A 16,464-nucleotide genomic window follows, 5' to 3' on the forward strand; every position below is an offset into this window, starting at 1 on the left:
CAAAAAGAGTCTTGGTTCTACCCAAAAAAAAAAAAAAAAAAACAGAAACAACCCAATCATGAACCAACCTGATTTTCAATCTACAATCCGGAATATCTCCGTTTAAACTGGCCCTCTTTTCTCCCCTTCTTGAAGTTCAAAAAAAGAGGCCAATCCGGAAACAAAAGTAAGAAGTAATTTTTGGAAAATCACTACCTGGGCTTAGCGTTTAAGTGGTTTAAGTGTTAAAGTCGATTCAACTGCAAACATCGATTAAATATTTATCGACTAGATTAATGCAATCTTAAGCGTTACAAGTTTTTATGGCCAGGGGGCAGAATGGGCCACCCTTGGTTTTGGGCTTTTGAATGGATTTAAACCAAAAGTAAGGCAAGGGTCTTATAAAGGACGTTAAATGTCATCACCACACCGAAAACCACGTTTGAATTCATTGTTTTTTTCGAATTAAGAGCAAAAATGTAAATTTATTGACAAAACCACGCAAATGTTGAATAAACAAAAACGAAAGCACGCAATGTAAACAATAACAAATACGTTTTGCTTGGCTGACCATTATGCGCATTGTCCCGAAGTTTGATTGAAGTTGGTTGCTGGAGTCCCGAGTTATAATTTACGAATGTTTACGGTAGTCTATCCTGAAATCCCTTTGGCCAGTTGTCGCACTTACATCAATTTTCAGGGAGTGACAAGATAGCACGACAAGATTGAAACTACTTTCAAATGCTCGGAGTTCTTTTTTCGGATTTCGTTGAATATCTCAGGATTGAAATTGAACTTTGGGATCTGTGAAGGTCAAAAGGTGAGACATTGTGAGCTGCACAAAATGGCGTTCTTAGCTAAATTTAGCCTAAAATGCACCTACGACAAGTAAGCACGACGGCGACGATTTATAACGTTATAGTATAACAGCATCAATTACATCAATAAAATGTGATTTTATTACAATAACAAATTAAAAGAATTTAAGTTTCTAAGCTAACCCTATTAAAAGATAAACTAATATACTCAAAGGCTTGTTGCTTATCCCATACCGGCAAATGCTTTCGCCGATCGCCGTAGATCACGACCGGCTTTCAACGGCGAAACAATGACTCCGCACAGTGATCAGGTATTGGTGTAGTATACTCCAACGTTCGTCTACACGACCACACCAACCACCAACCATTAGTCCATACCAGCTTAATCTAGTCGCGTCTACTAAAAAAACATACCACCTTAACCAGGTGTGTTTTGCGTTCAAAGGTGTGCTGTGTGTGTGTGTCGTTGATCACTTTGCTCAGCTGGTTTCGCGGCGAGAGAGTGAGGAGATGTAGTTGTCGTCCGGTTCACAAGTTTGGCCCAAACACCACAGTGGAGGAGGCTTCCTAGCCCAAGGTGTTGAGTGGGGTTGCTCAGTTCGGGTCTAGACGTGGGCAAGTGCGGTTTAGTTTTCTTTTTGTTATTCCGTTGAAGCCTAAACCTTGCTTCGAGAGTGTAGCCGGCTTACCTGCCCTTTTGGAGTTCAGTGTTCAGTGTTGTGTTCTGTGTGGTTTGGGATTTGCTAATTAACCCTATAGCCGCAAGGGGTTAACTTAGTTAAGTGATTTGAAGTGCTGTTGAGAAGCTGTGAGAAGGAGGAAGGTGTATAAAAAAGATTGTTGTTTAGAGAAAAACCAGTTGAACTAAATCGTATTTGGCGTGTGCGCGGTAATCCGTGAAGGCCAAATTCGCGCAGAGGAGTGATATCGAGATTGAAATGTAAGTTAATTTGTTTTTTTCCACATTTTTCTTATATGGTGGTACAGATGATCGATAGAGGTTTCCGGACTGTTTACCTTTTTTGTATGTTTTTTATGGGCCCGAATCTTTTTTGATGTTTTGTGAGGCATACATGTTTTTTTTACAATTTTTAGAAATATTTAGTTAAAACTTTTAGTATTTTTTTGCAGCTTGTTTTCTTTGTTGACTTATCTGTGCTTTTATTTTAAAATTATTTTTAAGTCCAAAGTATTTATTTATTCAAGAAAATATTAAGCATGCATTGTATTTGAACATCAATTCAGTCCAGACTCGGTTATCCGAATCCTCGATTATCCAAAGTTTTGATTATCCAAAGGTTTGTTTGAGACTTCGCATAATTGAATCACGAAAACAAATTGTTTGTCGTGTATTTTTATTTTCTTAGTTTTCACATCAAATTCGAGTTCTCAGACTGCCTAACAAATTTCAAAATGCATTTTTTAAATATTTCATCACCGCCATTTTGGCCGCCATGTTGGATTTTAAAATTCTAAAAAGCTTTAGATTAGTTAAGGGGTCATACTTAAGCTGACAGTTTTCATAAGCAGTGAAAATTTTTTCTTGATCCGATGACTTGATTATCCGAAGTGATTTTTTTCCAATGCCTTCGGATAATCGAGTCTGGACTGTACAATTAAGATAAAAACAAAAATATTTATGAATTTATGGAAATATTTTTTCCCAACGTTTTTTTGTTGTCTTTTTCCTATGTGTGGTCCCAATATTCAAAATTTATCTAAAGTTTATAAGGGCCATATTTAATTAAAAATTCATAAACAAACATTAGAAAATGTATGCACTATCAATAACGCGAATTCGTATTTTTTCCTCGACAAGATTTAAAAGTGCAAAATTGTCTACATTATTTTTTTAAATCCCATAAAAAAAATTAAAAATGTCGAATGAGGTGCTATAAAATTTTTACCAAATTGGTCCAAATTTTGAGGTTTGGTTAAAAGTTCAATTAAAAATCTTAATTTTTTTAATTTCTAATATTTGTTGAAACCAAAAAAATAACTAAATTCACATATGTGCACATGGTTGTTGCCTCACTCATGTTGCGTCTTTCAATTGGGTCCTAAAATGATGCTTAGATTGCTGATATTTTTGTTTACAGCGATAAAGCTTATTTTTCTTAGTATAATGACCCTTTGTACGACCACAAAGATTTTAAAAAGGATTTTTAAATCAATTTGGAAAAATTAACCTCGCGGTCCTTCTTGACAGAACAGTTCCTACTTGACAGCTCGCTCCAAGGGGACCATAGTTCATCCATCGAAAAAATGTTGTTTTGTCAATATTTTTTGCAATAAAATGAAAAAAAGTGATCAGAAATGGTTTTTAATCGTGTTTGTTTACCGTTGTACATAAAAATTCAGTAACAACATTTCAAAAGGGCGAAACCTACGATCCTGCCGTTTCGAGAAAATCAACATTCAAAATTTTGCAATTCCGATCAATTCCTATTTTCACAAAAAAAGCATGAAAACCATCATTTTTTTCTAAACGTAATAGAAAATAGCAATAATTTCATCATAGAGAGCAATTTGAAATTAATTAAGGTGTTTTTGCTATTAAAAATTGAGAAAAACAAATTACGCCTTTTTGAAGAGCGTGCCTCCATTTTCGCCCCACCGTATTCGCCACCCACTCAACCAAAACAATGGTTTAGCCCGTCAGGTTACGCCACAAAGCAAAAGTAAACAACAGATTCGCCCTTTTGTTTTTTGTTCATTTTTCGGGTTTTAAAGAAAAAAGTGGTGAAACAACTATTTTATCATTGTGAAACGTTACAGTCAGTGATAATACAGTGATATTTGCAACCTCAGTGATAAAAAATTGGTCTAGAAAGCCTTCATAAGGAGTCCGGTTCAGGCCAAGACTCGTTGAGCTAGGATACACCGTAAGTAGCAAGTTGGTTTGATGATGTGGTCTATATTGAAGTGACGTTCATTGGGGTGTCCCCGCCGGAAGTGGGAAACACCATCCTGCCTTCTCAATCTTTGCATAGCTTCGATGGATACGGAGGCGATGATTTTGTACGGCATTCCTCCTAAACCTCCCTACACTAACTTTTTGCCCTGCAACTGCTCGACCCAGAATCCCCGGATGTCCCAAGAACCGGTAAATTATGAACCTTCACATCTAGATTGTGAATCCAGACCAGATCCGATACTACAATGATTGAAATTAAAAAGTTATGTATTTAGGATCATACAAATCTGTGTTTGTTGTGGAATTGTGGTCAGAGACATCAAAAACATACATTTTGATCCATTTTGAGGATTCTCAGGTTAAAATTCACTAAATTATAACGAAAATTTAGTGTTTCTAAATATACGTCGGAACTTGCAGAAAACACTACATTCGCCCCTCGTGATTGGATGAAAACACAAGGGCGGAAACTCAATTTGGTTTGTTTTGATTGATGTTGTTGATTAGCCCTTTTGTTTTTTGCTTGTAAAACTACGTATTTTCGGAATTTTGTGATTATGGAGGGTGTTTTAGAATCAATTTGTTCGCTTTATATGATTCTGACAAAAACTCAGTTTGTTTACATCTGAGGGTTTCGCCCTATTGAAAAGTTGTTACAGAATTGACATAGGGCTTTAGCACCCAATTAAGGAAATTTTAGTACCCAAAAATGTATAGGTCAACACTGAAATTTTAAAATTATCGGAGTTTATTGAAAACATTTGTTTCTTCCCGTTTTCGTCATTTTTCCGCTCTTGCGTGGGGCGCGTCAAAAAATTCAGGTTTTGTTTAAAAAAAAACATCATATCTCGGAATCCCGTTTATGAAACTTTCCCATTTTTTGATGTTATGTAAAATTGTTCGAAGATATTCTCTTTGCTTTCGAGACCTCGAAAATCGCGGGTCATACGACCTTTTCAAATAAAAGGGTAGATTTTTGAACTACAAACTATTTTTCTCTAAAAATCCAATCAACTACCTTTTATTTGCGTCCTGGAGAGCTAAATTTGGTTGAAATGGCGTGGAGTTATGAAAAAAAAAAAAAAAAGAATACGGGTCCAATTATTTTGAGCCTTTTTTCGTATCATGCTGTTTTCGTGGGGAATTGCTGTACAGTCTAGACTCGATTATCCGAAGGTTTGTATGGGACTTCGGATAATGGAATCATGACATTTTATATAAAATTTCGATTGTTTTGATGTAAACAGCTTATTTGAGACCTAAAGAATGCCATTCACTAACATTTCAGTCCAAATTTGTGCGATTTAATAGAAAAATCGAGTGCCCGGAATTCGAAGCAAACGTGTCTGGATTTCGAATCAGCCTTTATCAGTGTCCGGGATTCGAAGCACAACAAGTCATTTTAATTTTCAAATGCTGATGAAATTTTTTTAGAAAAGACATATTTTGCATGAATTCTCTTAAAAGTGACTGTTTATACTACATCCTGATGATATTTCAATATTTCCAATTTATTACTAAGTGTCCGGATTTTGAATCATGACGTTATGAAGGTGCGACCGAACTTTTATGAATAATTTATATCAAGAGCAGGATATAGCCTTGATACATTTTTCGAGTTTACGAAGTTCACAGCATTTTTTCATAGTAGTTCTTCGTATTGTCCAGACTCGATTGTCCGAAGCCTCGATTATCCAATGTTTCGATTATCCGAATGTTTATATGGGACTTCGGATAATCGAATCACGAACAAAAACAAAATTCTTATATTTTTGTTTTGTTTCTTTAAACATCACATTCGAGTTCATCGATCCGATTTTAGTCAAATTTGAATGGCTGATTGCCTATAAAATTAAAAAAAATAGTAGTTTATGCAACAAGTTGCAAAAAGAGGATTTTTTCAGCACGAGTCGTACATTTATCCAACGAGGTTCACCGAGTTGGATAAATACGAAGAGTGCTGAAAAAATCAAGTTTTGCAACGAGTTCCATATAACATGTTTTGCAATTCCAAAAAAACACACACTGAGTGAATATTTATGTCAAATTTTCATGTATTTTGTCAATCAATCGTTTAAATCAAAAAATGTTGAAAAGTTTTACTTTTCGAAACAAGTGCTGAAAAGTTAAACAAGTGCTGAAAAGTTAAACTTTTCAGCACCCATTTGAGTGCTGAAAAGTAGTGCTTTTCAGCATTTATTTTGAAAAGTGTTGCTATTCGATTCTGTTATTTTTGGTACAGAAATGTAGGCTATTTCGTCGTTCAAGAATGACAGGAAAAGTAAGTAGTTTCACGACGGAATTGCAAATATGTATTTTTCAATATTTCATCACAACCATTTGGGCCGTCATCTTGGATTTAAAAATTCTAAATCACTTCAGAGTAGTTTAGGGGTCATACTAAAGCTTGTTGAGCTTAAACAAAACGGTTTGTTCGTGATTCGATTATCCGAAGTAAAATTTTGCCAAGGCCTTCGGTTAATTGAGTCTGGACTGTACCAGGTTCATATTATTTAGGTATTTAAACCTAGAACGCTACAACCATAATTGACTGCATTCCTTCGTAAAAAAAAAATGTTATGGAAGTATTTATCAGATACCTTGTAGATAATCCTGTAAATTTTTGAATTTATAAATACACAGATTTACGAAAAGTGTTCATCATGTTTCACAACATCGTTTGTTCATATGCCAACAATGAGAGCCGCACTTAATGCAGACGTTTGCGCTTTGCTTGCTGGATTGAATTGACTTTCTCCATCAGCAGCGCGCCAGGCGATCGTGGCATTTTCGCGCCCAAGCCACGCGACTTTAATTGATTGGGCAGAGGGAGCGATGGGAGGGAATCCCGCTGAGAGAATTGCCTTTGTTGAGGGGTTTTACCGGTGGCCGAGGTAATTAAAAGTGAAAGATATATATGCTTTCAATTAAATTAAAATCAAAACATTTCGTTAAACACGGTAACTAAACGTGGAAGTTAAGGGAGCACTCATTAAGGGCGTATTGAATGGTTTGCATAACCGATTTGAATCATTTAGTAGTGGATTAAGGAGAAATTTTGGTGTCATAATGTTGTTTTTACTATAAATCAAGTGCGTCACAATTCTTTGACGCATTTTACTACACGTTTCAAAAGCAAAACCAACATAGTAACCGGACAATTCGATAATTGAAGTGTTTTTAAACGATAAACTGGTATTTGCTACTCATATAAAATCGACAAAATTGGTCAAATAAAACCAACACGTTTTCATTCCAATTCACACCGCAGCCCATTGATAAGAAAACTTGTTTTAAACTTAAGTGGTCCTACTTACCGACTGTTGAGAGTAGTACCACTGCTGCACTTAGACCAGACCTTAGAACTGGTTTATCCGCGTGCACTTGCTCCTAGTGGTCAACTTTTATTGCCAATAAGTGCAAATATAGTTACTAGCGAACGAGTTTGCTGTTGAGCTCACACCCCATTTTTAGTATGGGTTGATCTCTGTAGAGTTGCTTTTCAAGTGCTTCATGAAAAATGCAGCAGCAGCTTTGCGAGGAATCTGGCCCTCAAAATGGGAATTTACGTACATGAGAGGGACTTAAGTGGTCAGCTGAGCTGGGTTCAGTAGTACAATGTACCTTAAAAAAAAATGGAATTTAAATTGTCATCGTCTCGCGCGTGTAATCAGCTGAGCAGGAGGCAAAATTTGAGCTTATTCTTCCTGGAAGAATTGCGCGCGCGATAAAAAGACGTAATTGTTCCTCATACTCTCCCGCGTGGCCTTAAATATAATGAGCGCGAATAAGTTCAAGCTTGCAGTTTGATAAGCGGTCGTGGGCGGAAATTGACCGGCAAGAAAGAGAGGACAATCACTTTTAGCTTGTGTGCTGATGAGCTGCCTTGAGTTATCTTTTATTTGCTTGCGAGTATAATAATGACAGCCTAAGTCTACGCTGGCAAGAGTGCAACGTCTGGAGATCTATGAGCTCAGCGTACACACGCCAGAACGCCGCGGAGGTGGGAGGGGGTCTTGCGCGCGCGCGTAAAGTTTATCAAAAGTGTGACATTCTGCCGATTGATTGATGGCAGGTTAATCGGTGACTGGTATTGTGTTTCAATTCAAATTGAAATCACATTGTGAGCGCTATTCCAGATTGTATTTTTGGGAATTCAAGGTTTATTGCTAGATTTCCGGATCAAATTTCAATTGCTGTGAAAACCCTGTAGTACACAAAGACATTATAACTAAGATAACTTATTTTTCTTATTCATCTATTATTAGATATTTAAATGTGTAGAACTATTTTTTTTACATTTCATCATTCATCAATTCATAAAAAACTAAATTCAATCTTGATATTTAGTCACTTACATGATTTTTATATGCTTTACTGAATTTCTAGTCTAGCCTTTTTTAAAAAAAAAATAAATGAAAACTTGGAGTTTAGTTGAAAGATTTTATGTTTAGGTCAGATTTCATTGGAATGAAACTTATTTTTAATGATAAAGGGATTTGAATAAGCTTTCTAAAAATGATACTTCATTTTAAAGCCGACGCAAACCTTTTTTTTAAGATTATATATCTCTAATCTGCCCGACAATAATTTTGTTCAAAAATTGCTCAGGGAACTCAGGAAATTGATTTCCTGAATTGAGCAGTTGCCCCGACTCCTCTTCGATTTGCGTGAAACTTTGTCTTAAAGGGTAACTTTTGTACCTGATCACGAATCCGAGGTCCGTTTTTTGATTTCTCGTGACAGAGGGGCGGTACGACCCCTTCCATTTTTGAACATGCGAATAAAGAGGTGTTTTGCAAAAATTTGCAGCCTGAAACGGTGATGAGATAGAAATTTGGTGTCAAAGGGACTTTTATGTAAAATTAGACGCCCGATTTGATGGCGTACTCAGAATTCTGAAAACGCTTAAAAAGTTTAAAAAACTCCGCCATTTTCCGTTACTCGACTGTAAAAATTTTTGGAACATGTCATTTTATGGGAAATTTTAATGTACTTTTCGAATCTGCATTGAGCCAGAAGGGTCATTTTTTCATTTAGAATAAAATTTTTCATTTTAAAATTTCGTGTTTTTTCTAACTTTGCAGAGTTATTTTTTAGAGTGTAAAAATGTTCTATAAAGTTGTAGAGCAGACAATTACAAAACTTTGATATACAGTATGTAAAAAAAGTATTTACACCCCTTGGGCACTATGCACATTTTGTGATGAAACATGTAAACAATTTAAAGTTTGACAGAAACCTAGTACTACGTTTTTGTTGTAATATACTAGCTTAGCTAAGATTTAAGTAGTCCATGACTTAGCAAGCTATGACTAAGCTATTGAGGTCCCAACATTGTAACTTTAGGATCATTCTCAATAAAGCCTTCAACCTGAACAGACGTCTTTAAAAGTTCAGAAGTGGGATAGAAGTCATGTTCCTGCGAAGCTATAAGCCATCCCAAGAAGAACAGTCAGAGGATATCGGAGAAGAATTTCCTCCTCTGACTAATCAAGATTGCGGAGATCAAGCTGAAGTTGGTTCTGGCCGGTCAAGAAGTTGTGAAGAAGTTTTTGTTGGACAAGCTACTGGTTCGTCTCGAAGTCGGACCGAGCAAGTTTTGTCAAGAAGCAAAGAAACGGTTACGTCTGGCCAAGGTGCAAGCGCGCAAGGTCAAGGCATGTCTGGAAGTCAAGTTACGCTTTCTTCTGGTCAAGCTGGTCAAGGTGCAGCTAGAAGCCCTGGAATTTCTGTCTCTGGCGCTGGAATTCCTGTCCCTGGCGCTCATTTTCCTGTTCCAGACGCGAGAAACTGTACAGTGAAGCTGGATGAAATTTCAAGCATTCTCCCGTGTTTCTCCGGGAACCCTGGGGAAAATGTGGACCACTTCATCAACAGCATCAAGTACGCTAAACGGATATTTGCAGTTAACGAAGAGGTCATGAAGTTGGTGATTTTGAAGCAGCTTAAAGACAGTGCGCAAAAGTGGTTCATGACGCAAGAGTTGCTGTTAAAGCCATTTGAAGAAGTTTTGAAAATTTTGAAAATCACTTTTACATCGGTCGAAAGCAAGTTCGTGGTGAGGAAGAAAATGGAAAATCGAAGATGGATGCCCAATGAAAAATTTCTGGACTACGCCAATGACAAATGCCTGCTTGCTGCATCGCTCAACCTTGAAGAAATCGAGCTCGTTGAGTATATTATTGAAGGAATTCAAGATGAAACACTTCAAAATCAAGCAAGGATCAACCGTTTTCAAACTGTTGCTGGATTGGTGAGAGCGTTTGGTTTGGTGCAGTTGAAGCCGGTGTTCAAGCCCAAGATTTGCTACAACTGTAATCAACCAGGACACGTTGCAGTCAATTGTGGATTTTTCGCTGGTAATCAAAGGGGACAACAAAAAGGGGGGGACTTTGGACCGAAGCAATTTGGAGGATCGTCAAATCGCGTGCCTAGAGGATAACCTGGAGGAGCGTTTGGAGGATCGTCAGCGGTAACAACGTCTGGAGGACCGTCAACCCGAGGACCAGCCTGGATTGCAGCAGTGGAGGATGAGAATGATAGGGCTGACTTGGTAGGACAGACGGAAGGATCTGATGGACTGGTAGATATAAAATTCAAAAATTCATTAAAAACTTTAAAAGCTTTGTTTGATACAGGAAGTCCGGTTAGTTTAGTACGACATTCAAAAGTTTTAGATTTTGAAATTTTGAGGTTTGAACAAAACAAAATTTTTAAAGGATTAGGAGGAAACAAACTAAATATTTTAGGCAAAATTATTTCAGATGTATCTTTTCAACATTTTTGTTTCAGAACTGAATTTTTGGTTGTTGCTGACACGGATTTGTCTTCATTCGATGCAATAATTGGAAGAGATATAATTATGAAGCCTGGAATAAAAACGATTATTGAAGAAAATAAGATCAAAATTTTTAGAACACCCATTTTCAAAACTGAGAAACCTGGAAACGAAGATTCAAAAATCAAAAAACCTTTGGATCCATTAATTTTGGAAAATATAGGTAATGTAAGGGATGATCAATTGGCAAAATTTCAAAATGTGTATCAATTAAATTATTCAGAATTTAAAAGACCATTAACTCAGGAAATTAAATACGAAATGAAAATAACACTAAAAACTGGAACACCATTTCATTACAAACCGAGAAGACTTTCACACTCGGAAAAAGAAAAAGTCAACACAAAAATAGATGAACTTTTGAAATCAGGCATAATTAAAGAAAGTAATTCTCCTTTTGCGAGTCCAATAGTTCTAATTCCAAAAAAAGATGGTGATATAAGAATGTGTGTAGATTACAGAAAATTAAACAAAGACACTTTGAGAGATAATTATCCTTTACCATTGATTGAAGATTTGCTGGAATTGTTGAGGAACAAGAAATTATTTTCAATTTTGGATTTGAAATCTGGATTTCATCAAATTAAAATTGAACCTGAAAGTACAAAATATACATCATTTGTAACTCCAAATGGGCAGTATGAATATAAATGTGTTCCATTTGGATTATGTAATGCTCCAGCAGTTTTTCAAAGATATGTTAACAAAATTTTCAAACCTCTTATAGATGCAGGAAAATTATGTGTTTATATTGATGATATTTTAATATTTTCGGAAACATATGAAGATCATTTAACAACATTAGAAAAAGTTTTCCAAATTTTAAGCAAAAATTTATTAGAATTAAATATATCCAAATGTAAATTTTTCCAAAACGAAATTGATTATTTAGGATATACAATAAACTCAAAAGGTAGAAGGCCAAATAAATCGCACATTGAAGCCGTTTCCAATTTTCCAGAACCAAAAAATATAAAAGATGTTCAAAGGTTTTTAGGATTAACAAGCTATTTTAGAAAATTTATTCAAGGATTTGCAACGATTGCAAGACCACTTTACGATTTATTAAAGAAAAATTCACAATTTAAATTTGATGATGTCGAAAAAGAAGCATTTGAAAAATTGAAAAATAAACTGATAACTGCACCAATTTTAGCTATTTACAACCCAAAAGCAGAAACACAGCTTCATTGTGATGCAAGTTCTTATGGTTTTGGGGCAATTTTATTGCAAAAGCAAAATGATAATAATTTCCATCCTATAAGTTTTTCAGCAAAAACTGATGAATTTGAGAAAAAATTGCACAGTTTTGAATTAGAAACATTAGCTGTAGTTTATGCTGTCAAGAGATTTCATGTTTATTTATCTGGCATTGAATTTAAAATTTTAACTGATTGTAATGCTTTGGCTCAAACATTAGAGAAAAAAGAAATTAATCCGAAAATTGGAAGGTGGGCATTATTTTTAGACAAATATCATAAAACAATTGATTATAGAAGTGGACATAGAATGCAGCATGTAGATGCTTTGAGCAGGCAAAATATGAGTGAAGGTGAAGATCAAAATAAAATCAATCAGATGATTTGTGTATTAAATATTCAAGATATAGAACAAAATATTATTTTGGCACAAGAACAAGATGAAAAAATTAAAAATATCAAGAGACATTTGGAAATCAATACATTTCCAGGTTTTGAGTTACAAAATGGAATTTTATTTAGAAAACATGAACAAATTCGTTTGCTTGTTATACCAAAAGCTATGATTGATAATATTTTAAGAATTTGTCATGATCAAAATGGGCATATCGGTGTAGAAAAAACAATGATTGAAATTAAGAAACATTATTGGTTTAGTAATATGAAGAAAATTGTGAAAAAGTATATATTGAATTGTTTATCTTGTATTTTTTACAGCCCTCTTGATGGGAAAAAAGAAGGATTTCTTAAAAGTATTGACAAAGGTAATGAACCTTTCAATACAATTCACATGGACCATTATGGACCAATAAAATTAGGCTCGTCTAGTAATTATAAATATATTTTAGTAATCATTGATGGTTTTACAAAATTTGTTAAGTTTTATGCAACTAAAACGACTAATACTGATGAAGTTATTAAATGTTTACAGTTATACATGAATTACTATAGCAAACCAATGAGAATTATAACTGATAGAGGAACCTGTTTTACCTCGAGAAAGTTTGAAAATTTTTTAGAGTGTCATTGTGTTGAACATATTAAAACTGCATCATACACTCCAGAAGCAAACGGACAAGCAGAGCGAGTAAATAGAACTTTAACTCCAATGCTTGCAAAACTCATACATGATTCTAATTCAAAATGGGATACTTTGCTTACTAAAATTGAATACATTTATAACAACACATTCAATAGAAGTATCAAAAATTTTCCAAGTATGCTTCTCTTTGGGAAAAAACAAGCGAACATGAGTTTAAATCAAAATAATATTGAAACGTTTATAAATAATTATCAAGAAATCTTTTCCAAAGAAAATTTAGAAACCATTCGAGAAAAGGCAAATAGAAATATAGAAAATCTTCAAAATTACAGCAAATCTTCAGTAGACAAAAAGCGAAAAACATAACGATGTACAAAGAAGGAGATTTCATTGTTTTGAAGAAAATTGCAACACATAAATTAGCAGAAAAATTTCAGGGTCCATATGTTATAAAAAAAGTTTTGCCAAATGATCGTTTCCTTATAACAGATATTGAAGGGTTCCAAGTTTCCAGTCTTCCATTTGAAAGTGTGTGTTCTCCAAATAATATGAAAAAATGGCTTTCTTCAGATTATTGCGTCGATGAGGACATCGCCGTGTCAGGATGACCGAAATGTTGTAATATACTAGCTTAGCTAAGATTTAAGTAGTCCATGACTTAGCAAGCTATGACTAAGCTATTGAGGTCCCAACATTGTAACTTTAGGATCATTCTCAATAAAGCCTTCAACCTGAACAGACGTCTTTAAAAGTTTTGTTCAGAAACTCATGCCAAAAATTTGCTACAAAAAGCTCATGAAAAGATGATTTCTACAAAAAGTTCTATAACAAATACTATTACAAAAATCAAAAAAGGTGCAAAAAAAGTTTTACACCTTTTGAAAAATTTACACTAATAAAGTTATTTGTTGACAAATCACCATAAATCCAAATAGGCATCCTTGACTGATTGAAAAAATTATTTGGATTGGTATGGTATGTAAATGTCAATATATTACCATAGAATTGCTAAATAAACATTTTGGAGTGGGTATAATACCGTTTTGGGGGTTTTTGTATCGCTAGAATAGATTTTTCGTTGGAATTTCGTATCAACCCGGAATTACGACGTCGGAAAATCCGCCGGCATCCGAACCGATCCACAATTCACAAGTCAATCTATGTGGCATCGAAAAGGTTTTCTTTTTTTGACCGGGAACCGTGGTGTAGGGGTTAGCGTGGTTGCCTCTCACCAGTGGTGTCACGGTTCGCTTATGAGTGTATCATAACCACTCAATCGACGAACCTATCGGGTGAGCGCTTATCGAACGCTCAGAGCGGCGGGTTTGAATGGTTCGCGAACCAAAATTTTGATCATCATTTCTCTGCTCGCTTGCCGCTCCGCTCTGAACGGAGTAAAGAGAGCGTTCAGCGAACGGTTCGCCAACGGAGAATGTAGGCACTGATGGAAAAACTTATTTGTTTTTATTCTTCACTCCCACAAAACGATACGATACGATATTTACGATGTTTACGATAAAGTTATCAAGGAACCATCCATAAACTACGTGGACATTTTTTTGGAAATCTAAACACCCCTCCTCCCCCTCCGTGGACAATTTCCATACAAAAAACCTTTTTAGATGGAGCGTTGACAATTCACAAACAGCCCCCCTTCCCCCTAAAGTGTCCACGTGGTTTGTGGATTGCCCCCAAGGTTTGATAACGATAATGATTATCTTTATAGTCTGCACGATAACGATACTTGTTCTGCGTCATCCAAGGACTCCCTGGATCCCGGTTATGATCCGTGGTCAAAAACCGCTGACCTCTTGCTTGTTACGGTGGTAGACCCACAGATCTTCACTCCAGGGAGTACTTGAATGACCCAGAACATCCCAATGAGTTGTTGCAGCCATGCTCTATAGCGCTCCATAGTCACTTAAGCCGTCTGCCGCAGCCTTCTGTTGTCAAAATCATGAAATATTTTTCTCTGAGTGCTGTTTTTAAGCTCTTCTTGCGAACCGCTCATTGATGGTCCCTCTCACTCACATTCGCGATGAGAGAGCAAGGGTTCATGCGATCCACGGCAGGCGTTTGATCGTGGTTCGCTCGTGCTTGGTTCGCAATCATGAGCGAACCACACTTGAGCGTCATGACGTATCGTTCGAACCACGATTCGAGTGAGCGAACCGTGACAACACTGCCTCTCACCCAGTCGGCTTGGGTTTGATCCCAGACGGTCCCGGTGGCATTTTTCGAGACGAGATTTGTCTGACCAATTTGGAATTTGGGAAATAGAAATATGTTTGTTAAACGTTTAAAAGTTTACGAAATAACAAGTTTGCTTTTACGAATAATATCGTTGTCAGTGTTTTCACGAAAACATTTCTAGAGCTTTTATTGGAAAGGTCCTATAAATACAAGCACAACACAAGGTTTTCACAAGTTTTAGAAAGCCTTTTGATCTTTTATTTGATAAATATGTTTTGTAAGGAATTTGAAAAGAACAATTATTGAAAATCAAGTTTGAACTGGTGAAAACCCGGAAAATTATGCAAGTTAGCTCTTTAAAATCAAACTGACAGTTAAATAAAAATGTCTAATTAGCAAAAGCTTTGACCCTATCAAAAAAGCAATGATTTTTTTTTAAAGTTGTTAAAATTCCGTACAAATCCGTATTATGCGAAATATTCCGTACAAAAATTCCGGCCTGTTTAAAATCCGCGGAGAGGGTTGAAAATCCGTACGGTAAGGAAAAAATCCGTACAGTTGGTAGCCTTAGTCATACTTAAGCTCAACAATCAAAGCTATGACCTCGAAAGAAAAATTCTTACTAGGGGAGATGGGGGTAAGACGGCCACCCTAAGGGAGAAGTCTAATAAAATTTACACAACAGATTATTTTGATCTCAAATTACGTACATATTGTTCTACTACTAGTCCATTATAGAAATGACATAAATTAGTTAGTCTAAAAACCAATTTTCAATACTTTTCAGGAATTTTAAAAATATAATTGAAATCGTATATATATGAAATACGCGGGGTAAGACGGCCACCCATGTGGGGTAAGACGGCCAGTGCTATAAATTAACTTAATAACTTTGCTAAATCCACCCAAATTCCTACAAGGTTGGTTGAACAGACTTCTCTGAACATCATAACTATTTTGGTTGAAAAAATCAGGTTTCAAATGTGAAGAAAAATGCTGTTTAAAAATTTTCATATTTTGGCTCAGTGAATTTCATATTATTGCGACCACATTTTATGAAAAACTGTGAATTTTACTACAAAACAAACACAATTTGATGCAAAATAATTAGTTTGTGTATTTTGATTAGAATAAGTAAATCAAAATTATGTAAACAATATTAAATTAGCGATTTTTATGAAAAGTTTGATAGGATTTCATACTATTCAATGAGTTTTGCTATATCACAGTAAAGAATGTTGTCGAAACGGTAGTTAACAGCATTTTGATTAAAAATGGATAGTTTTATTGAAAATGCGTTTCCTTATCTACAAATATGTCATAATAGTCAAAAACCGTCAAAAATATAACCTATATCAATTAAAATCTACAAATTACGGGTGGCCGTCTTACCCCCGGAGGAGGTGGCCGTCTTGCCCCCAAATAAATTATTTTTTTTTAAACAATTTTTGTAAATAGCTCATCGCATTTTCTAA

General features: G+C 35.4%; 1 protein-coding gene across 1 annotated transcript in view; it reads left to right on the top strand.

The window, feature by feature from the left end:
- Positions 1–1,100: 1,100 nt before the first annotated feature.
- LOC6035690 (cationic amino acid transporter 3) overlaps positions 1,101–16,464 on the top strand; it is a 36,917-nt gene continuing 21,553 nt past the window's right edge. Inside the window, exon 1 of the mRNA XM_001845772.2 lies at positions 1,101–1,737. The gene's annotated coding sequence lies outside the window, so the exon portion shown is untranslated. The remainder of the gene's footprint in view (positions 1,738–16,464) is intronic.

Source organism: Culex quinquefasciatus, chromosome 2 (assembly GCF_015732765.1).
Source record: "Culex quinquefasciatus strain JHB chromosome 2, VPISU_Cqui_1.0_pri_paternal, whole genome shotgun sequence".
Taxonomy (NCBI): Eukaryota; Metazoa; Arthropoda; class Insecta; order Diptera; family Culicidae; genus Culex; species Culex quinquefasciatus.